A 19,345-nucleotide genomic window follows, 5' to 3' on the forward strand; every position below is an offset into this window, starting at 1 on the left:
ATAGCTAGACAGGTATTACCATCTCCATTTTAAGGACAATGGATTCAAGATGAGGAAAAATTAGGTGGTTTAGCAAAGAATTTGTGGTTAGTTAGCAGCAGGAGATATAGTACAATTTAAGTTAGCTAAATGCTAATCATATATATGCTTATTTGATTTTTAAAATCAACATCTTATTATGAAATATACAGAAGCGCGCACAATACTCAGTTTAACAATAGCTGTAATGAGAACACCTGTGTAATTATCACAGCCGTGAAGTATTAGAACATTACTGGCATCACAGAAGGCTCTCTATCTCCTCTGTGCCTGTTAACAGTTGATTGCCTCTCGCCTTGAAACCCACCTTTTTTTTTTAACCTGCTCCGCAATAAGAGAGCTTTAAGCGCTTTTTTTCTTTGCTGCCTATGCGATATTAAGCGTTATCGGTAGAGGGAGCTAGAGGGACTTTGCAAGCGGAAGGGGTTTCTCTTATTCCGGTGTGTGTTGCCTTTGGCGCGTATGGTCTCTTAAGCATGTGCTGCATTGCTGATACAGCATTCGCAACGAGGAGGTGTCCCAACTCCCTCTGTGTCTGTCAGCCGACCTTGGCCCGTCTGTACCCCAGAGGGATGTTTCCTGCTTGCCCAGTGATTGCGAACCACCTTCGGCCTGGATAACTCCGTGAACTTGGCCGTGCTGGGAGCTTCAACTACCACCCTTTCTTTACAAGGTATGAACCCCAATATTGAGGAAGGACACCCCTTCCAAGATTGTCCTTCCGTGTGTACCTCCCTCAGCCATAAGGTATTTTTCAGAATTGTAGTTACATGTTCGTAATTTCTCCTCTGTTAGTTGTTTGGGACCCTGACTGATACACCTTACAAATCACCGATCCCTCATTTCTCCCCAGAGGCAGCTACTCTCCTAACTCATTTTAAAAGATTTCCTTGAGTTCTTTTATAAGTTTGTTGCTCATGTATACATTTTTTTTTAATGATGAACAAGTTTAAAAAATTCCCTGCCAGTGCAAGTGGGTGCGAGGGGTGTGTATGTGCAATGCTGGCAATGAATGTGCGTATTACCCATGAGTAGATGCCCGCAGAACCAGAGGGCAGCTGAGCACGCCTGTTCTTGTACATTTAGGGGTGCACATGCACTGTGACCGTGGAGGTAAGAGTAGTACGTGTTTCCTTGTTGTACCTGTGCGTGCGCGCTCGCGTGTGTGTGTGCGCGCAGGTGTGTGACTGAGTGGAAACAAGGAGGGGCTCTCTGCCCAGGGAGCTCCAGCTCCTAACCTGTAAAGACCCCCACTTTTGACTCCAACTGAGATCTGATGAGGTGAGGAGTTTCCTTTCTCTTGGTGGGGAGGGCTGGGTGTTGGGTTTCATCACATTTTTAAACAGTTTCATTTTGTCTTTTTTAGAACTTCAGGTAAACACAGTGTCTATAATCTTTTGTTACTTGCTCTCTTTTGTTCAAAAAACTGTCTTTTGGAGACACTAATGTTGCTGTACCTGTGGTCTGCTTTATTTATGTATCCATAATGTGTTTCCCATTCTAAAGTGGTGTGGCATTTGGATTGCTTCCAATATTTGACAATTATGAACAACTGTGCTCTCAACATTCGTGTATCAATTGCAAATAAGTATGTTTATCTCTATGGACTATACACAGGGGTGAAATTTTTGAATGAAAGGGACTACCTCTTTAACATTTCTAGATTATGGTATATTGTTTACCAAAGAGGTAAACAAAGAGCTTTATCAAAGAGGTACCAATTTACAGTCCTTCCAGCCATGTAGGAGAATTCTGGTAGTTTATATACTTGTTAACATACGTTAACATGTATACATGTATAACATGAAGTAAAATATTATTTAGCATTTTCTTGACTTCTGAAGTTTAGTGCCTTTAGCGTATGTTTATTAGTAATTTGGTTTCCTCTTTGTGAAATGTTCTTTTAAGTCTCTCACCGGTTTTACTCTCTGGTTATCTGACTTTTTAGTTTTCTTCCTTATCATAAATAATCTGGATAAAATCCCTTTGTCAGCTATCTGTGTTGCAAATACCTTTTTCCATTCTGTGATGCTTCACTTTTTAAAAATGATATCTTTTGAAGAAGGCAAAATTATGATCGTAATTTTAACATAGTTGAATTTATTAATCTTTTTCTTCATGGCTACTGCTTTTTGGATTTTGTTTAAGATACCAAAGATATTAATATATTCTTCCATAGTATCTTCTAAAGGCTTTATGGCTTTGCCTTTCACATTTAGGTTTTTAATCTACCTGGAATTGATTTTTTTATATGGCATGAATGCTCTTGCTATTATGCCATAATTTCTAAAAACCAAATGTGCATGAGGTCACCGTGACTATTTAGTTAATGTATGTATAACTTTGGGAGAGGTAGCCTTGTAGAGAAGGCTGCTGAATTGGATGGGTGGGGGTGAGAGCGGAGAATTTTCTTTTTAAGAAACCTGTAATTAAGCTCTTACTGATGGGAAATACTTTACTTCCATAACTTCAAAAAAGTTAATTTTATAGATAAACCAGTTAAGGGTTAGAGATTTGAAAGAGGTTGGCCAAGATCACACAGTAGTATCAATTTGAGCAAGGATTCAAATGTTTACCATTGAACTCAAAAGCTTCCGCTATTCTGTCTCTCTAGGAAAGGGGTGTGTGTGTGTGTGTGTGTGTGTGTGTGTGTGTGTGTTTCTGTTCCCTTCTTATTTGCTTTGCTTTTCCATGCTTTTAATTTGACATTTGGATTTTCCAGGGTTAATAGACTATCTCTGATTCCCATTCTGAGTTTTGCCTATGTTCAAAGTTACCCCACTTTCCTAGTAAGTGTTTTCTTATGTTTTTAAAATAGTCCCGTATGCAGTTACGCTTCTCTTTCTCTGTTCATGTTACAATGTCTTTCAATACAAAAATTTTCATTCAATATTTATAGAAATTTGACTATTTCCTAAAGTTGAAATTCTTAATATATATGCAAGGCCCCCAGAACCTGCTCTGGTTTGCTAGCTACGTTCTGTGGAGCCCTTGGGGGCTCAGACAAACTCCCACATAATACACATTGGTGGTTGCTGGGCTAAGCCGGCCCGGTTTTGCTTCCCTCATCTCACACAAACTTCAGTTTGAGAAACTTCAGCCAGAGAAACTCTGATTTATCTGTTTATTTGTTTGGGCTACCAGTTAAAATTTCATTTGAATAAAGGGTTTTGCCACTGAAAATGTCTGAAAACAACTGGACAATCAGAGTGAGTAATTTTAGGATGCAACAGTGTGCTTTCAGTTATCCAGTTGTAAGATTATTAAAAAATAGATACTGGAGAAAATTAAATTTTCAAGGTTTTTAATTCTATAACTAATAAGTGAATTTAGTAAGGTCAATACAAAAAGTCAATTTTATTGATATGTTAATAACAAACAATTGAAAGATGAAAAAAATATTTATAAGAGCATCATAAAACCCAAAATACTTAGGAAGATATTTTTAAAAAGACGTGAAAGACTTCTGTATTGAAAACCACAAATAACTGCTGATAGAGATTTTAAAAAACATAAATAATTTAGAGCTGTATCACGTTCATAGGGTGAAAAACTCGGTATTATTAAGGTATATGTTCTCACCAAATTTGCTTCAACAGTATCATAATAAAAACCTTACCCTCTTTGGTTTTCCTTCTGCCACTGGATCTTACTCTAATAATTCCTTATTCCTTTGTTATTTCTTCAATGCCGTCAAGCTATGTCTATGTATAAGTATATGCATACTTACATCCTTTGGCTGAACTAAAACAAAGTACCTATTTATGGTTCCTCCACTTTGGTACCATTGACCCCGGAGGCTGGATAATTTTTGTTCTTGGAGGCTGTTCTGTGTGTTGAATATGTAGCAGCCTCCTTGTCCTCTACCCATACGGTAGCATCCTCCCTTTGTGACAAAGAGAATATCTAGTCATTGCTAGATGTCCCTTGGGAGGTAAAATTGCCCCGAGTTTAGAACCACTGACTTGACATATCATTTGCTGAGGCAAAAATCCCAACTTTTCAAATATTTTTTTTTCTTCCTGTCATTCCGTATATCGCTTTCCAACGTTGTTTCTTATCCCAGTTCTTGCCAACTGTTTTATTACATATTGAAGCATTTGCAATGAATACATCCCTTTAAATCATTCATTTATTTCCCATTAATTATAGAATTAATTCCAAGTTTCTTAGCATGGTATGAAAGCCCCATCTACTTCTCCAGTTTCTTGTCTCACCATACCTGGTTTTAGAGGACTATTCTTGCTGCATTACTTTTTTTTTTTTTAAATCATTCTTGGCTCACACCACTGTATTGTTTTTCATTATGTCTTTGCTACCTTTCTTCCCTTGATCTGTGAATCAGATATTTTTAATGTGTCTCTTCAAACCCTCTGGAGCCCACTGCTGACTTGAGACACTATGTGTCAATAGTTTTGTGGTGGCTTCAAGGAGTTTGTTGCAAGTGTGGACCTGTATGTGTACATTTCATATCCTGCCAAGGATTTCTCTGATGTTGCCACGTGAGATGATAAATGGAAATCTGCCTAATAGTCATGAATGGGTGCAGGAGAAATCAATGCCTGTGGGGCCATTCCTTTTTTTTTTCTTTCTTTCACTTTTTAAGTTTTTATTTTAATTCCAGTTAGTTAACATACAGTTAGCTTCAGGGGTAACATAGGGTGATTCATCAATTCCATATATCACTCGGTTCTCATCAAGACAAGTGCACTCATTAATCCCCATCATCTGTTTAATACATATTCTCACATCCTCCCCTCTGGTAACCATCAGTTCTCTATAATTAAGAGTCCGTTTCTTGGTTTTGTCTTTCTGTTTCTCTCTCTCACTCTTTTTTTTCTCGTTTGTCTTGCATCTTAAATTCCACATATGACTGAAATCATATGGTATTTGTTTTTCTCTGACTGACTTACTTCGCTTAGCATTATGCTCTCTAGCTCCATCCATATCATTGCAAATGGCAAGATTTCATTCTTCTTTATGGCTGAATAATATTCCATTATATATATATATATATATATATATATATATATATATATATATATAAACACATACACACTATATATATATATATATATGTATATACACTATTTACACACACACACACACACACACACACGCTACATCTTCTTTATCCACTCATCAATTGTTGGATGCTTGGGTGGCTTGCATATCTTGGCTCTTGTAAATAATGCTGCTATAAACATAGGGGTGCATGTATCCCTTTAAATAAGCATTTTTGTATTCTTTGGATAAATACCTTTCTTGACCAATAGAAGATATAAATAAATGTTTCCTCCTTCACCCTCTGGGTGGATAGTTTTGAGAATATTATAAAAAGTTCTTGAGAAAGTTCCACATAATCAAGCACCAGTCACTCATCTTGGTATCCAACCCCATAACGTATGGTTACACTGGTTTGCCCACCTTCTCTGTTTTGCTCCTGCTGTCCCTCACTTGTGCTGCTTAGGATCAGTTCCCAAACAAACTACCCGCATATAAGCCTTAGTCTCAGGCTCTGCTTTTCGTGAGTCTAAAACTAAGGCAACCTGGCTAACGTTTGCTCATCCTTTAAGGTAACTTCTTCATCTTCATCCTGTTAATTCTCTATTTGTTTTCTCAATCATCTTTTTTGTTCAGTCTAAGGCTGAGAACTAATTCACGCGAGGATATATGTTTAAAGAAAACACATTTCCTCTGGGGCTAGAGAAAGCCCTGAAAAATACATGGAATCACGTGTCAGAATTTGTACAAATTAAATTTCAATATCATATTAAATAGCCTTATTCTCTGTGAGTCAGTAAGCAAGATAGGACTTGAGAAGACTAAGGCTTGAAGAGAAAGGAGAAGCTGAGTAGATCTTCCATGAGGAATGATACAGAATTCATTAGAATTGAATGAAATAATCATAAGATAGTGGAAGGCATCCACAGAGGAACAGATGTATATATATATATATACATATACATATATGTATATATATATACATATACATATATGTATATATATGTATATATATGTATGTACATATATATATATAAATTAGTAAACATGAGGTCCCCTCAATGCCCATCTTGGGTTCTAAGTTTAAAAAGTTTTGTTTCCTGGATCAGCCATCTACAGTCACTTTTTCTTTTTTTTTTTTAAAGATTTATTTATTTATTTATTCGACAGCGATAGAGACAGCCAGCGAGAGAGGGAACACAAGCAGGGGGAGTGGGAGAGGAAGAAGCAGGCTCATAGCAGAGGAGCCTGATGTGGGGCTCGATCCCATAACGCCGGGATCACGCCCTGAGCCAAAGGCAGACGCTTAACCGCTGTGCCACCCAGGCGCCCCTACAGTCACTTTTGTTACATAGAATCAAGGTTATTTGTGGAGAGAAAACTAAATGGACAACAAAGGAGAATGTGTTGATATTTGTCACAAACAGCTGGTAAGAAAGGAAAGGAGAACCTGGGATGATATTGTCTCCAATTTGAGGGAGCAGCTGCCATTCATGAAAATCTTGCAGAGATCACTGGGAAGAAATTTTTTTTCATTAAAAGAAAATACCCCAACAGCTATGCAGCTGAAACTCAGAGCAGATAGAGAGAAAATGGAAGAGGAAATTCTACCGGCCTGGGAACTGGTACTGCAGACAAGAGAAAGAGGTACAATGATGTGGGAGTCTAAGAGAGAATCCTTGAGAATGCCAAGTATGCCATAGAGTTGGCAAAAACACTGCTCTGGTTAGCAGTTTAGATGGGCGCTGCTAAGGCGTTGTTAAGGTTAGGTCCATGAGTAAGGCAACTTTTAAGTAAACAATACCATATCATTAGCCTCAGGCATTCTGCTGTGTAAAATTCTCCAGATTATTGTAACAGTGTACCCTCTGATCATTATCTCCCTTACCTCCCCACCTCGCCCAAGCCTTGAGAGCCACGTTTTACTGTTTCTTTTGGTTTGACTATTTCAGATTCACAAAGAAGTGAGATCGTATAGTATGTGTCTTTCTATGTCCGGCTTATTTCATTTAGCATAATGTCTTTCGGGTCCATCCATGTTGCCACAAATGGCAGGATTTCCTGAGCTTTTAGTGTCATAGCCCCCAAATTAGATATATGCATTATACTTTTTAAACTGAATTTCAATGAGAAGAGTTAAATTGAGTATTAAAATGTGGCAAGATTTGTGCTAAATGCTTTATCAACATTGTCTAAACAAATATTTAGAATAACCACTTAGAGACTGTTATTACGGATAGAGAATGTAAATCGAGACAGGGTAAGTAACTTATCTATGGGCACAATACATATGACAACTCTAGGAATAGATACTCCCAGTATGCCTGACACAAAGTCCATGGTTGTAACTAGTATAAAATATACAAAAGTCACCAAATGGCCAACTATGATCTAAAATAAGAAAGTCTAGGGAAAGTGAAGGAATACTGTCAAGATAGGTGCTTTTATATAATTTGACATTATTAATGACAGCATTTAGAAAGCAAACAGATCATCTGCATTAAAGGGCAGTGGGAGAGTATCAGGTGACAGGTCTCTAAATAGTGATATGTGCCTACTGGTTGAAATGGACAGCTGAGTCCCTGGTTATACTTCTATTTTTGTTTATAAGATATCATCTCAGAAAGGCTTGTTGAATGGCAGTTGTTGTCATGATCAATGCTAATAACAAATGAAATAAGTTAATATCATTTCTGGTTGAAAAATACCATTCATTTGGATTGAAATAAACATTTAAAACCATGAAAAGTGTAGAAAGAAACTGAGCATCATTGCAACATTTATCAGTAAGATCTGAATCTGTGTCTAGGGGCTGTCATTATACCCTTGAAAAGAGTATGAAGGGCAAAAGTTAATTACTTCTGTAATTCATTCAAAAAACTTTCATGGAAGATATTCTGAATAAAAAATACTTTATTACTTTAATTAATCTTCACAGACATGCTCTATGGTAGATATTAGTATCCTCTTCTTATAAATAAAGAAACAAAGGTTTGAAGACTTTAGCCAACACACCTGTGGTCATACAGCTGGTGAGTGGCAGATTTGGCTTTATCGCTGGGCTTGTCTGGTCCCAAAGTCTGTGCCGTATTTCCTAATAAGGCAGATTTCACATAGTCTTGCAAAAATAGGCAAAACAATCCCTGGGTGCAATCAGCACATTATCCTTCCTCCTCCTCCTAACAAGAACCTATGGGGGAAACCTCACGGATCATAGGCTTGGGCAGAATGTCACACTGTCTGGCAGAACATTGGCTTAAAAGGTCAACAAGCTTCACAGTAAAGCATTCTAATCATCCACGGAAAATAAGCTGCTCATATTTCTGCTTACTAAACAAAGTGAAGGCTAACTCATTATGTTCATATTTTGGGTAAATTTTCTCGGGGCCAAAAAGTTACTAGTGTGTAAATCATAGTCCGACCAGCTATTACGTTTCCTAAAAAGTTATTTTTAATTATCTTCACCACGAATGAAAACTTTAAGCACGATGGAAAACCACATACACTTGAACCCAACTGGAAGACATACAGAGAAGTCACACTAAGGTGATGAGGGCACGAATGAGTTCGACTACAGAGGAAATATCTGAGAATACAGGTTGCTGCCATAAACACCTACAGGATGAGTCAGGCTGCAGAAGTTAGAAACAATCAATAATTACTAAGATGCAAGGAAGACTGAGCAGGAGGAAATTGAAGGAGAACCTTTAGAATGGATTCTCAGGAAAGAGTCCTCTGACTATAAACACTGTGAGTTTTTCGAATAATCTATCTACCACAGGAAGTGGTGAAAGTGCCATCATTTAGGACACCCAGGGATTAGACAGACTCCCAGAACCACTAAAAGCAAGTGTTAGCAGATACATTAGTGGGAAATGAAGACAGTAGCTTTTCCATTGTTTACTCCCGTCAGTACAACTTAGAGGAAGTCTTCTTTGTCCTTGAGTAACATTTCGGATGTCTATTAAAAGATGCAGATTTTCACCCCATTGACTGAGTTATGGCTTTTTTGACCTTCATGTTTCTGTCGGATTTGTTCAGTTCTTATGTATCACGAAGAGTCACATGTGTGGAGCTTGTGATTGTGACAAAGAGATCGTTTGTTTTAACATACTCACCATGGAAAAATTAGAACATACAGACATGCAATTAAATATCACCGATATCCTAATACTCAGGATGAACATGTTAACATTTCTATGAAGAAACCTCACAATATCTCAGGTGTGTGTATGTGTGTGTATGTATGTGTTTAGGTAGATTTGTGTTCATAGAGATTATAATTATACTATATAGACTTTTCTGCAGTTTCCTTACTAATTAAACATAATATAATCATCCTCCATGAAATTAAATAATCTTCTAAGTATTATAACATAGATTGCATCCACAGTATTGATTTATAACTATTAAATATTCTCAATTGCTGGACCCTGGGTTGTTTCTCATTTCTTACTATTATATAAAATGTGACACTGTCTATTCTCATACATCAATTTTTATCAAAGCTTTAATCATTTCTTTAAGAGAAATTCTTGCATCTCTGAGGTAAAGGGTTTGTACATTTAACTAATTATTTAGGTACCCTTCAGTTAGAATGGAGTTTTCGCGAGAGTAGAATGCGGGTGCGGGCTCTGGAGTCAATCTGCTTGTGTGACCACAGACTGATTCCATGTGGATGAGTTTCCTTATCTGTACAAGGGGGTTCATAGAACTACTCCACAAGATGACTGTGGAGATGGAATAGATAAAATAAGTAAAATAATCATTAGAGAACCTGCCAGAGAGGAAACTCTTAGAAGTGTTTAGTATTATTGTCATGATTATTTCCAGTTAACATTTCCACCAAAAGCTGTTTTTCCTTACCCTAGATGACAATATTATCACAAATATATTTGCAAATTTAGTCAATAGTGTTATTGTTTTAGTTCTCCTTTCTTTGATTAATAATAGGTAGGGTGTTCACCATATGCCTATTGGTTATTTGTGTTCTTTCTTTTATGCCTTGCTTGGTCAGAGGACTTTTTTGGCCTATTTTGCTGCTGCAGTTTTTAATTTACTTACTGATTTGTGTAAGAGCTGCTTCTTTCCTGTCTAATAGGACAACAACCTCTTGCATGCTTTTAGGCAAAATGTGTATAACATTAAACAATTTCCCAAACAAAAACAGCCATACATTTCCTCCCACATTTTCCGGAGTGCTATTCTCAGGATGTGAGTCTAGCACGACATTTTTTACACCTTTATGCACCATTCCCCAAAGATGTGGTTTTCACCCTTTTAAATTCTCATTTCAATTCTAATGTCTTACATTTCTTTGACTTAATGAGTTCTTTTTAATAACTTATCTGTTTTGACTTCAATCTAACTCCAAAATATTGATATTTTTTTGCCTTCTATAAAAAAAAGCAATTTTCCAATTTCCATATATAAGAAAGCTTCATGCTATTAACATGCCTTTACTTCTCTGGTTTAAATAATGCCAGATGTTTTGCTTTTTCCTCATTAAACTCATTTTCCAAATCTATTGTAGTTTATAAAATTTCCAAATTTACGTATGATACATAATATAGCATATCATTTACAGACATAATCTTTAAAATCAGACATGTACTCAAATTCTTAGTTCGGTAAATTTGGACAAGTCAGTAGGTCTGAGCCTCACTTTTCTTACATGTAAAATGTAAAAAAATGACATCCATCTCAAAGAAGCAGTATGAAGGTTAAATAAGATAAAGCATGTGGCAGTTTAGGTGCTTAATAAATGGCAGTTATGTTTTAACACTTAATTATTATCATTGTTTTCCAATAAACCTTCATCCAGTTATATGGTCATATAAATTATTCCTTATCTTAGTGAATATCACGGCAGTCATTCACCTAGTTTTAAAATTAGAAATCTTGGAGCCACCTTCAGGTCCTTCTGCTCTTGCACTCCTTACACCTAATCTCTTGTCAAGTCCTACCAAGAAAGCGCCTAAATTGGCTTCACCTCCATCTACTTTGTTCCATCTCCAATGCCAGTGCCTCCATCCAGAACCCTCATCATGTCTTGTCTGGACCTCTATGAGGATAGGCACCCTCAAAGGCTAACTTTAAACTCTTGTCCACGGACTGTTTCTAAATCATAAATAAAAGTTTGGCACTGGTCAACTACAATACTTTCCCATTTCTTAGAAGGAAAAGTTGAAATTATTGAGTAAGTAATTTGAAGTCTTTAATAGCATGGTCTCACTCTATTCATGTTGTTTTGTCCTCAGCCTATTTCCCTACATCAATGACCCTTTTAAGTTATTTTGCACTGTAATCACAAACGTTTTTGCTATTTCCAGTATATTCTGTGCACACTAATAGATTAAGGCCTTTGCTCAAAAAAAAAAAAAAAAAAAAATCCTACCTAAAATAGCAAATATTCTTTAATTCATTCAAGATTAATGGAAGGGAAATTAACATTTACAGAGCATTAAACAAATGCCAAGCACATTTAAAAGTTAAAATAATCCTGTGAAGCAACTATTATTACTACCGTGTTACAAGGGATACAATTAAGTATTTTGCCCAATTTCACACATGTAAACAGCAGAGCTGGGATTCCATATTCTTTTCACTTTTCCAAAATACTAATTAGGTACCTACTCTGCGTCCTGTAATGGAATATTGTGGACATAAGGATGAATTAAAAGCAGATTCTTACTCAAGGAGATCACGGTCTAGTGGAACAACAGCTCAGAAATCTCTTATTTATGAGGACATCCATGTTTCCACCAGCTGTGTTGGGGGCATAGCCACATTCTGCAGTTTGGTAATCCATGGCTGCTGCATTTGCTGCCATGACTTTTCTCTCTAGTTCCTTATCTGGTTGTGAACTTTCAAAAAAGGTAAAAACCTTAATTTACATAATAAATTAGCATCTTTACTGCTTTGAGCAGCTTAAGAAAGGCTTGAAAAAAAAGTAGAGGATTGAAATGAATGGCCAAATAGGACTTGGGGCTTGCTCTAATTTTCTTTTATATATGTATGTATCATCATGGAGAATTCCTTGAGTGGCTGCTATTTTCTGTTCTACACATGGGAAATTTGATGTAGATAAAAGGCAGACTATCTAAGTAGGAGGAAGAACAGAGATAGGAATTCAAATTGCTTGGATGCTTGGTCTGTTCTTTTCTTTCAAACTACAGTGTGTCACCTGTCATAAATTATAAAGCCAATGTCAGTGGTAGGTATATAGATGAATAGATAGGTAGGTCTTTCTTATGATTGAAAAAAGCCAAAGTGTTAAAACAAATTCCTATATGCACAACTGCAAAGATTGATCCTACTAAGGCTTATAAAATGTAAAATTTAGAGTCCTGAGACTTCCAAGGGGTCCCGAGCCCACTGGTCGGAGACTCCTAGCATAGCAGAAGGAAAGCAGAAGACCTAATTTTAACTAGCTATCGGATGTGCCTGTATCATTTGGGTATTATCATTGGTTTTCTCATCTTAAAAGATCATAGTAACAACTTGCTCATCTCACAAAGCCATTAGAATAAAATAGATAGAGCATATAAAATTTTTAAAATCAATGAAGCACTGTCAGAGTTTCTGGTATCATTATTACAGTACTACTTTTATAACCAGAGTTCTATAGATTATGGAATTAAAGATCAGAATGAGAATTTAGAACTGAAAAGAACTCCACTACTACTTTCTCATTCTATAAATTAGGACACTGAAGTTCAGAATAGCTAAATGACTTGCCTAATGTCATAGGTATTGCTTAAAATGCCACATAAGCACACGTTCTATTTAGTTGTGAACACTGCCGGTTATTTAACCCAGCCATTCTTATTAATGTCTGCACCTTAATCAAGAAAAGTAGACAATGTTGAGGGCGGACATGGATATAATCATACATGGGTACTGGTATGCATTTTATAAGGTTCCTCGAATCAACTGTATGTACGTTATCTACATATCAGAATCTCTGCCTTTAAATAAAATGCATTGATCAAAGATATATTACAGCAGTAAATGGGTTTGTAGAGCTAGAGACATAAATTTAGGTATCTAGATTAAGATATATAACTAGACCCATTAAGCCTTTTTCATATACCAAGAAAGAGAAGTACAGACAGCTTAAGTAATTTTCCTAGAATAAATCACACAGATAATAGATGACAGAGTCAGGAGTTGACACTGAATTTTACTAACTCCAAAGACCTTCTTTTTGTCCCCGTAATACATAGTACTGTATGTTAAGGTAATATTACATATTAGTTTCTGTATAATATCAAATAATTTAGTTAATTAACAGGCAGTTTGGAGAACATTGTACTGGAACTTAAGTAGGAGAAATTACTTATAACTTGAAGAAAGATGCTGCAATTTCAGTTACCCTAAGGATGAGTAGGACACTGTGAGATGGCCGGAGGACACAAGGACAATACGTGAAAATTTCAGGGGCAAAGGCATGATGTCCGAAAGATCAAGACATTCTTAGAGGTAGAACAGTCCATGTGGGTACAGTGGAAGTGGGTAAGTTTAGAAGATCCATGGGGGAAAGCACTGTGTGTATTATTTCTGACCTCATAATCTTAGTGCCTAATAGATTTACAGATATAACTAAACTGATGAATGAATAAGTGAATGGATGCAACTGAGAGAAGGAAAAGGAGAGCTTCATTATGAAAAGTCTTGAATTCCATGCGAAAGATTTCAGAAATCATTATATTTTGATGACCAACTGAAATATTTTAAGCAGATGTGTGACAAGGTTAGATTTGTATTCTAGAAAAATCCCTCAGGTTGCAGAGAATAATGTTGTCTGGGAGGATTAGAGATACAGACAACATGTAAAAATTTTTTGGTAATGAACTAGAAAAAGAGGTAAGGAAAACCTGCTGGATGCTTGATAATGTCTTTAAACAATACTCAGAAAGAAGGGCTGCTGAGAAGGACAAATAATGTGGCAAGTTGGGGTTCTATTGAGTTACAAGTGCCTATAATATATTCAGGTAGTATATTCTAAAAAATGTGTTCCTATAACTTAAAATTGCCAGCATTTATTATTTAAGGCCTAAAGCAGAAAAACAGAGAAAATATAATTCAATAGGGATATCGGGAAGAAGATGATAATAGAGGAAACTGAGAAAGAACATTCAAAGAAGAAAAAGGAATAGAAGAGAGTAACATCCTGGAAGCTAAAAGAGTTTACAGAAAGAAGGGGTGATCAAAAGTTCCAGAGCCTTCAGAGAGGCTAAGAAAGGAAATCAATAAGAAGTCACTAGATTTAGCCACTAAAATATTGTTCTCAATTTTGAGAAGGCAGTTACTTTGAAAACATTTATTACTTTTTTAAAATTCCAGTTAGTTAACATACAATGTTATATTAGTTCAGGTGTACACTTGAGTGATTCAGCATTTCCATACATCTCCTGATGCTCAACACAAGTGCACTCCTTAATCCCCATCACCTATTTAACCCTCCCCTCCCCATCTCCTCTGGTAACCATCAGCTTGTTCTCTATAGTTTAGAGTCTGTTTCTTGGTTTGCCTCTCTCTTTTTCCTTTGCTTGTTTGTTTTGTTTCTTAAATTCCACATGAGTGAAATCATACGGTATTTGTCTTTCTCTGATGACTTATTTCACTTAGCATAATACTCTCTAGCTCCACCCATGTCATTGCAAATGGCAAGATTTCATTCTTTTTTATGGCTGAGTAATATTCTATTGTATATATATACCACATCTGTTTTTAAAGATTAATTTGTTTATTTTAGAGAGAGAGGGAAGGGGAGCACAACCAAGGGGCAGGGCACATGGAAAGGGAGAGAGAGAATCTCCAGCAGACTCCCTGCTGAGCTCAGAGCCCAGTGTGGGGCTCGATCCCAGGACCCTGAGATCATGACCTGAGCTGAAATCAGTAGTCAGCTGCTTAACCAATTGAGCCACACAGGTGCCTCTACACCACATCTTCTTTATCCATTTATCTACCGATGGACACTTTGGCTGCTTTCCAAAATTTGGCTATTTTAAATAATGCTGCTACAAAGCAATCTTGAAAGAAGAATGAAACAAACGAACAAACAAAGGACAATTCCAGAGTTCAAGTTATACTACAAAGCTGCAGTAATCAAAACAGTATGGTACTGATAAAAAAATAGACACATAGATCAGTGGAACAGAATAGAAAATTCAGAGAAGGCAGATACATTTGAGAGATGAAATTTGTGTTTTAAAACATGGACAAAACTTAGTAAGCTCTTAGATTCTCAGAACTGTGGGAGGGTGTGGTTTGTGATCATGTGTCTGGTGTTAAGTGCCGTAAATATTTCTGTATGGGGATTGAATTCCAAGATTATGTTATAAATTATACAGCCTACAATGTCCACCTTCATTAATAATTACTGGTGATATACTATACTTACAGGCATCAAAGTTGGCTGGTTCAAATGCCTACATCATCAAGAATGGATATTTAACCTATTTATGGCTAAAATTTCCTTGACTTTGGAAAAGACTTACTTTAGCACCAAGCAATCTTCTAGTCCTCAAGGAGCGTTGCTCCCTCAATTGTACTTCAAGATACCGTAGTCGGAAGAGACAAAGATCAGTAGGACTAAATGGAAGGACAATTTTAGTATTGTTTGGAACTAGATAGAGAACATACCTAAAATTTTGGGAAAAATATAATGATCCAAGGGCAAGATCAATTTTATATTAAGACCATAGAAGAACATTTAAAAACTCAGCATTTAAATACCTATTCTCCTGGGTAGAAGGTACTTCTCCTCCTTCCTTTCCATAACCTCATTAGGGGCAGTCCTAGCCTCACATGATGTGAGCCTTTGCTACTGTGGATCTGAATTTTTAAAAAAATCTAACAATTCTGCTGGGAATGGCCAGCAATCCCTGTACTGACGGATGAAAGATTACTCCAGACTTTGCTGTGAAAGAGAGGAGAAGGCAAGGGGATCAACGCTCAGAGGCGAAAATCTTTTGCTCTTCTTTGCTCTCACCTTTATTCATGCTTCAGGATAATCATAAATCTTTATTACTCTGTTTCTCAAGCAAGTGATGTGTGGCAAGGGGTCTTACAGAAGATAGAAGACTCTGATTATGGGAAAGATACAATGTGCTGATCAGCGTTTTCTGCTAAACATAGCTTTAGGGGACAATGCTTACATCTCTTAGCTCACAGGGCAGCTGTTTGGGCTATGAAAGCTTCGGGGAAGGCAACCCCCTATGGCATTCCAAGGGCAGAGTGGTCACACAGGCCTCCGCATTCCAAAGGCCTATGCCCTCCTCCGAGACCTTCCCTGCCCCCAGCGGCCAACCTGTTACCTTTTAACAAGCCAGGTATTATGGCTGATTTCATGCTCTACGTTAACCCCAAGACAATTCAAATGCTCAAGAATTTGAGATTTGCTTATAAGATAATTTTTCATAGATATACTTATTCATATCCACATCCTTACCCATACGTTTATAATATGTTTAAATATTCCATTTAAAAGGGAAATTTAGGTAAAAGAGGACTATTGAGTTCAGTACTATTCAGAACTATTGAGTTCGTAGACTAACAGTTCATCTCCCTGGAAAATGGAACATACAACAGTGAGTATAGTCCATGAACTGGGTAATTATAAATTCAGTTGAATTAATGAAGTTATGAATAAGCTTTATTCATTTTCCACTAAAAACTGCTGCTTATACTTTATTGTGTTTACTTCTCCACTAGAAAAAGTAGGGCATTCAAGAGCTTTTTCATAACAGAATTTAAGATTTCCAGCTGTACGCTTTGAAGAATAGACTATAGCAATCAAAACACATATTATTGCTTCTACAATGCTCAATATTTTAAAGGAATTTTTATTTAGTATGTTTACAGTATTTTATTACTACAAGCTAATGAATAAACAATGGCTTTTGAGTCCATAATTATGTAGAAGGTAAAATATTTTTTTTGTAGCTTTTTAAAAAAATGAAATTTGAAGTGGAATACACTAGGAAGGCTCACAGCTTACTCTGGGTCTTTAGCTGTTTGTCCAGATATGGCTTATCATATCTTATCACTGTACCTAATAATAATACCTACCTTTATCCTTTAAAAAATGTCTTTGCACCACAAATTTGTGCTCTTTTTAAAGATTTGAGTGTTTATATTTTAGTCATGGCACATTTTGTGGAAAATCTTTGATGGGAACTGTGAAAACTTGGTGAAAGTCACAGTTTAATATTAACATAAGCACCTACAAAAATACAATTCATAGTGGTTCCTGTATTTGTTCCTATAAAATAAAAGTGATATTAAGACATACTATACTCTTTTTTTGACAAGTGAGGTTTACTTTTAATTATCTCTGATATCATTTAGATAAGTACATGTCACAAATAACTTGGTAAAAGTAATGAGGTCTTGGTTGCATGAGACCTCATTCTAGCTATGTGTAAATGAAATCTTCCTACTGGATTATTATATTGCTACATTACCGTAACTTATCTGAAAAATTTCACATCAAATACGAATGCTAATATTAATATCTAAGTTTATTCTAAGAAGTATCATATTTATGGCTTTATAGAAACAAAACCCAGTCAAACCTTATAATTCATTTTTTTTCCTTTTTCTTTTTTTTTTCTTGACAACTCGACAACTATCAGTTACTAGAAAAAACAAGTTTCATGCAAGTTAGGGGTTTTATTCTCATGGATAATGCCAGAGAAGTTCTGGCATTAAAGTAAAAATATATAAAGTATATATATAAAGTATAAATATATAAAGTATATATATAAAATATAAATATATAAATATAAATATATTTATACTTTACAGAGTCATTGCCATGTAGCATGTGCCTATATGACAGTAAACATGCAAAAAGTGAAATCTGGCTTTTGTTCAATTCCTAAGATTTCTCACTCCTAGAATAATCAATTTTTGGAAACCTGAAAAATGTAAGTAAATATTTCCATTTTTTTTCTGGAATATTTTATATTGTTACTCTGTGCTTTTCTAAAAGCTTCAAGTAATTATCAGCACACTTGAGGAAGGATATGTAAGAATATACCCAGCATAATAGCTGCTAGAAAGCTGATCAGAAAGAGCGATGTAATCTGTGGGTTGTCCAAACCCTTGGGACACACAGAAAACTTTATGTGGCTATCTTTTAATGATAGGTAACCATTTTATGCAAGGACAGTTTATTTCTATTCTTAAACCATGGCAAAAACGCAATGGCTCATTCCACATGGACTTCAATCTTTTTTCCAAGTATATAAACCCAGAATTTTATTTATTTACTTTTTTCAAAAATATTTTATTTATTTTTTTGTTTGAGAGAGAGAGAGAGCACAAGGCACAAGCAGGTTAGGGTTAGAGGGGGAAGCAGACTCCCTGCTGAGCATGGAGCCCGATGTGGGACTTGATCCCAGGACTCTGGGATCATGACCTGAGCAGAAGGCAGACGCTTAACTACTGAGCCACCCAGGGGCCCTTAAACGCAGGACTTTAGAGAGTAAAAGGGATCATAGATTTTACGTAGACTAGTGGTTCTCAGACATTTGGGTTATAAAGACTAAAATTACAAAACAAAATAGCAAAAACGTTGAGGTGGAAGAGAACAAAGACTGGTCTGTTTTTCATGGAATCCAGCACTTTAAACAGAGAAGAATGAATAAAGAAAATGTGGTGTATACATGCAACGGAAGACTATTTAGCCTTTAAGAAGACAAAAATATTCTGCAATATGTCCCAAGATGGATTAACCTTGAGGATGCTATGCCAAGTGAAATAAGTCAGCAACAGGAAGGCAAATACTGTATGATTCCACTTATACGAGTATTGAAAGTGGTCAAATTCGTAGAATCAAAGAGTGGAATAGTGGTGGCCAGGGGCTGAAGGAAGTGGGAAATAGGGAGTTACTAATCAATGTGCATCGAGTTTCAGTTAAGGAAGATGAATAGGGTCTAGAGAGCTGCTGTACAACTTTACACGTGCAGTCGGCAATAATGTGCTGTACGCGTAAACATTTGTTAACATGTTAACAGGTGGACCTCATGTTATGCGTGCTTACCCCACTAAAATAAAATTAAAAAGAAGGTACCATTATTATAACTGACCCCAAAAATTTAACCCCAAATGCTAATATTAATACTAATAATACAAACAGGATAAAGGACAACCGGGTAGATACATTTTAATTTTCTAAAAATTTCATGAAACGCAGTAGTAGATTGTCACTCCTGTTGTTCGTGAGGTCATCCTTGCCGTGCCCCACCAGGGCACACGCTGCCCTGCCGCCCTGCCTTCTTAACCAGCA

The 19,345-nt window shown here is 36.2% G+C and overlaps 1 long non-coding RNA gene across 1 annotated transcript in view; it reads left to right on the plus strand.

The window, feature by feature from the left end:
* Positions 1–541: 541 nt before the first annotated feature.
* LOC123001433 (uncharacterized) overlaps positions 542–19,345 on the plus strand; it is a 124,058-nt gene continuing 105,254 nt past the window's right edge. Inside the window, exon 1 of the long non-coding RNA XR_006410320.3 lies at positions 542–712. This is a non-coding gene — a long non-coding RNA (uncharacterized LOC123001433). The remainder of the gene's footprint in view (positions 713–19,345) is intronic.

This window comes from Ursus arctos, unplaced genomic scaffold, assembly GCF_023065955.2.
Source record: "Ursus arctos isolate Adak ecotype North America unplaced genomic scaffold, UrsArc2.0 scaffold_18, whole genome shotgun sequence".
NCBI classification, from domain to species: Eukaryota; Metazoa; Chordata; class Mammalia; order Carnivora; family Ursidae; genus Ursus; species Ursus arctos.